This window comes from Mus pahari, unplaced genomic scaffold (assembly GCF_900095145.1).
Source record: "Mus pahari unplaced genomic scaffold, PAHARI_EIJ_v1.1 scaffold_8808_1, whole genome shotgun sequence".
NCBI lineage: Eukaryota > Metazoa > Chordata > Mammalia > Rodentia > Muridae > Mus > Mus pahari.
In genome coordinates this window covers 3,792-9,409 of record NW_018393277.1, presented here as the reverse complement: position 1 = coordinate 9,409, position 5,618 = coordinate 3,792, and the positions used below count along the sequence as shown (strand labels likewise).

The following is a 5,618-nucleotide window of genomic DNA, read 5'->3' as shown; positions in this document are numbered from 1 at the left end:
GGTCATCCCCAGCCACCTCTACATTTACCTTTTAGGAACCAGACCTTGCTGAATCAGTTTTCTTTCAAGGCACTGTTCTACGTACAATGTTAATTGGCATACGCTGCTAGTTACCATGCTGTGCCTGACACCCCACCGTGGGCAATACCCATGCCATGAAGAGAGGCTAAGTCTGACACTGCCTGGATGTCCAGGAGCCAGGGGCTGGATAGCTCAGAGACCTAGGGTAGAACCAAAAACAACTGACCCCACCCAAAAAATCAGTGAATTGATTCCTAAAGATATTCTGATACATTAATCGATTGGTCCAGTTGTCGTTAGAGAGGCTGAATCATGTAGCTTTTGGGAGAGGATGCGGAGACTCATAGCCAAAGATTATGAAGAAGGACTAACCAAGGAATCGCTCTCTCCCCTTGAAGCTAGGGGAATCCCATGGAAAAGGTGGGTGAAGAACTACGAGATCCAGAGGAGTTGAAGACACCAGGAGAGCATGGCCTCTCAACTAGACAGGGCTAGGGGGAGAGGGTGTCACAGAGACTGAAGCAACAGTCTCAGTGCCTGTGAGAATTTGCACCAGGTTTTTTCTATATATGTTATTGTTGTTCGCTTAGAATTTGGAGAAGAGTTAATAACAGTGAGAATAGGGGTATTGGTGACACTTTACCCTGCTCTTGGGACAATTTTCTGTTGTGGGAAATATGAAAAAGAGAGACCAACGAGTTCCTGCACTATGCCCTGCTACTCTCTGCCCCAGTGGACTGGCTGGCCGGTTGACCATGCTCTGATGGGCAATGGTCAACCTGTTTTTATCTCGTAGAGACTCTGACTCAGAGCTCCAAAATCTTTCCACCCAGCTTGCTAAGTTCCTATTGGCCAGTTGCTACCATGTCAGCCCCATGCTTCAAAACCCCCATGGCCTTTGCGGTGCACAATTTTAAAATTCTAGAATCAAAGGAAAGTAAAAGCACAGTTTATTGGAACCTTTGGAATATAGTTAAGATAGTTCTAAGAGGAAAGTTTGTAGGAGTGGCATTAAAGCAAACAAACAAACAACAACAACAACAACAACAAAAACCCAGCACAATCTCAAACAAATGACCTAATGATGCATCCTGAGGTCTTCAAAAAACAAAGAAATCTGCCACCCCCCCCTACAAGCAGTATAAGGCAAGAAATAATACAGACTGGGGCAGAAACAAACATAATAGAGACTAAGTGAATAATATAAAAAGTATGTCAAACAAGAGTTAGTTCTTTGGAAAATAAATAGGATTGAAAATACCCTACCTAAATTCATCAAAGATACTGAGTTCAGTATAGCAAAATTAGAGATGACAAGAGAGATCCTACAAGATTTTGACAAAATCTAGAGGATTGTTGGAGGATATGTTAAAAATACATATCCTAAAACGCTAGAGAATGCAGATAAACAGAAAATTCCACTGTGAACCTATCAAAACTAAATTAGGGAATGGGCATGGTGGAGTATGCCTTTTATTTCAGTAATAGTTGGGATGCAAAGCAAACCCAGTCTCTATGAGTGTGAAGACAGCCTTGTCTATGTAGTGAATTCCATGCCAATCAATGCTCCAGTGCTCCATTGTTAAATCCTAAAAAAATATATAAAAAAGGAACTGTTCAATGGTTAAGAGTACTTATATTTGCTGCTCCTGGGGAACACCCAGATTCTAGCTCCCATATCAAGCAGCTCACAACTGCCTGTAACTACAGCTGCAAAGGTTCCTATTATCCCTTCTAGTCACTGTGGGTTCCTTCACACACACACACACACACACACACACACACACACACACACACACACACACACACACAAATATTATTTAAAATAAGTAAAATAAAACATTAAGGATTGGGAAGATATAAACAATTTGAACATATCCACTTACCTTAAAACCAACTTGTGTTCATTGCAGGAATATAAGATTGGTTTAACTAGCGTAAACCGAAAACTGTAACTGTAGAAATCACAAGATCTTCTGTATAGGTGCACATAGGACATTTGACAAAGTGCAACCTGCTTTCAATGATAAAAGTCCTAACAAATTATAAATTGACAAAACATACTTGAATGTAATATAGACTTTACATGACAGACCTAAGTGAAACATTATATCAAACATGGCAAAAGTGAGAGTGTGTTCTTTAAACTCTGCAATGGCCCAAGGGTGTCTGCTCTCCAATCTCTTATCCACTTACAGCTTGAACTCTTAGATCAATAATAAGAAGAAATATAAAAATATGAAGCCAAATTGCTTGTATGCGTGGTTGTATATTTAAAAGTCTCTACACATGACACCAGAAAATTTCAGAATTGACAAACACCATCAGGGAAGAAGAAAAATCATCTTAAAAACATAAGTACCTTTCTCAATCCTGACAGCAAACATGCAGGGTGTGAAAGTGGGAAGGTTATTCCATTCACTAAAGCCTGAAGAAAATCTAAGTTACTAGTAAAACAACCTAAACAAGGAAGGGAAAAAGACCTTTGTGAAGAAACATTAAAAACTATCAAAAATCAAAGTAATGCACTAGACAATTGAATCTGTCTGCATTTAATATTTTGAAAATTCAACATTACAGCAAGTAACACCCAGGATTGATACATTATTAATAATACACTTCATGAAACTAGAAAATATTCTAAAATCATACTGGAACATCGATAGTTAAAGCAAGCAAAACAGAAGGAATCTGGCAGGAGACAAATAATCCCTGGCCTAAAATTGTACTTTGGATCCATAGTGACAGAGATAGCAAGAAATAACCAAGAATCTAATATGAAACAGCAGTACATAGTACATGACCTAGGGAAAAAAAAAACCTGAACAGTTTAGAAACCTGACTGTTGACACAAGAATCGCAAGCATACACTGGAAACAGGACTAGCAGTACGTGTTGCTGGTACAGAGACATCACACACGGAAGAGTGAAATAGATCTGTATCTCTCAGCCTGCAGGAAATCAGTTTGAAACAGGTGAAACACTTGCATTTAAAACTTGAAACAACAAAGTTGGTAGAGGAAGAGAACTGGAAAACATTTCACACAAAAGCGTTGAAGGAACTCTCTGACAGGAACTTCAATGGCAGGTCCATCCGGGGACACAGCCAGCAGAGGTGAGCTGTGATCTGTCTCCTGACATCCGTCATCTGGCCCACGACTCTCTCTGCCTTCTCAGGGTGGCCTCTGGGGGTAGTTCATGAACATCAAGGTTAGACCCCTCCCCAAGAAATTCTTTGCCTGGTGGATCCTCCTGGGGTACTGCCAGCAGAGGTGAACGGCTTGCCTTTCTCTAGGATCCATTGTTAGTTCCATGGCTCTGTCTGTTGACATCAGAAACATCCTGCTAACAGCAAGGACAACCAGAGGGTTAACAGACAGTATAATTAAACAATCAACAAGAGCCAGGAAAATATGTCACCACCAGAGCCAAGCTCTTCTGCTTTTAGCAAACCCTTAATATCTTAATACAGCCAAAGAACAAAAAGATGATCTTAAATCCAAACTTATAAAGATTATAGAGGCCTTTAAAAAGGAAACGAATAAATTCCTTAAAGAAATACAAGAAAACACAATTAAACAGGTTAAGGAAATTAATAACACTGCTCCATGACTGAAAATAGAAATAAACGCAATAAAGAAAACACAAACTGGAGATTGAAAATGGAAATAAAAGCGATAAAGAAAACACAATCGGAACGCACCCCTCTGCTCCGAGGAAAAGTAACGTGTGGGCGAGCAGCAAGGCAGCCTCTGGGGTCTTGCAGGCCTCCTGAGCTTGGGGCCCCATCAGGAGGGAGGCTGCGCACCAGTGGGGTGGCTGGGGAGCGTCCTGGGTCACAAGGAGGTCAACTTTCACCGCTATTCAAGTTCTTGCACCATACTGGGAACTCCTTTAAAGAGTTTGGGTTGAGACTGGACCACACTGTGGGAGGATCTGCATAAATATTACTAGCGTAGACACTTCTCCAGTTGCCTGAGGTGGCCAGGACATTACTCACGCGCACCTTACCCATACTTCAGTAGCAGGCATTTCTCATTGAACTGTAGCCCACCTTTTCTGTTTGAGTCTCGAACACAACTTCAGTACTATAATTGTAGACCTGACCAACTGAGCCTTGATCCATCTCTCTTGTTAGGTCACAAACTCTGACAGAGATGAGCCCTCATCTAAACGAAGAAAACGCCAATGAACAATAAAAAGGAACTGGGAGTATTTATGTAGCCACAGTAAAGAGAATACAAAGGATCTAGAAGACAGAAATGTTGATTCCATGTGTGAGGACAGTGAAGATAAGTTTGACTTCTCAGTGATATAACATTCTCTCGCAGGATTTACTGGAGGATAACTTGCACTACAGACATTGTTACACTGGAGTTTTTGGTTCCCCAATATTTTGAAAGAAATCATACATTTTGATGTAGATGTGCTTTGTCTACTGGGAGTTCAAGATCATTATGGGGACAGAGATCAGGCCAAATCTGGAATCACTGGGTTTTCACTGTGACTATAAGATGAAAACAGGAAGGAAGCCCGACGGCTGTGCCATCTGCTTCAAACATTCCAAGTTCTCATTCTTATCCCAGTAGAGTTCTGCCATGGTAATATTCCTCTGCTGGACACAGACAACATTGGATTAGTTTTACTCCTGCCTCCCAAGGTCCCATGTGCTGCCCTCCATCGGTCTGGATAGCTAACACATCTGCTGTATAACCCTCAGTGTGGTGACATTAAGCTGACCCAGCTAGTGATGCTGCTAGCAGAGATTGCCAATGTGACCCATTGCAAAGATGGCAGCTCCTGCCCCATTGTCATGTGTGGTGACTTTAATTCTGTTCCTGGTTCTCCACTCTATAGTTTTATAAAGGAAGGGAAATTAAATTATGAAGGTCTTGCGATTGGAAAGCTATCTGGCCAGGAACAGTCTTCACTGGGTCAAAGAATTTTATCTATTCCAATTTGACCCCCAAACCTAGGCATCTCGCAGAACTGTGTTTATTAGGCACAGCAGGTTCCCAGAGTAGAAAAGACAGACAGTGATCTGACTCAAGCACAGCAGGAGAAAGGGGAGGTCCCTGTGTCAGCTGACAAAGTGTCCTCGCATCTACAGCATGGTTTCAGATTGTCATCTGTCTATTCCCGTTGTGTTCCTGTCACTGAAGATCCGGGGGTGACTACCTGCCATTCCCGAAGTGCCATAACTGTCGATTATATTGTCTGCTCTGCAGAGAAGGACACTGCTCAGGGTCCAGGAGCTGAAGTTGCTTTGGTTGGTGGCTTGAAACTTGTCACTTCCAACAGAACAAGACTTGTGGACTGTGAATGGCCTTCCCAAAGAGCACAACTCCTCAGATTCCCAGCCTTTGCTGGCCAAGTTCAGGCTTGAACTCTGACTGCTGCTCATTCACAGAACTTCCTGTCTATATTCTTTTCAAAGGATGTAAAAATTTTAAGTATTTGCATGCTGTTCATGTTTTGTGATGTGGAGTTCTGAATTTCTGTTATATGCTTGAAACAGATTGGAAGAAACAAATTCACAACTTTTTTTAAAAAATGAAATAGTCTCCTGATAACTGAACCCATGAACATCCTTAATC

At 41.5% G+C, this 5,618-nt stretch overlaps 1 pseudogene; it reads left to right on the top strand.

Annotated features, from left to right (window-relative positions):
* The first annotated feature begins 3,102 nt into the window (after positions 1-3,102).
* On the top strand, positions 3,103-5,414 carry LOC110315450 (annotated as a pseudogene).
* Positions 5,415-5,618: the final 204 nt, after the last annotated feature.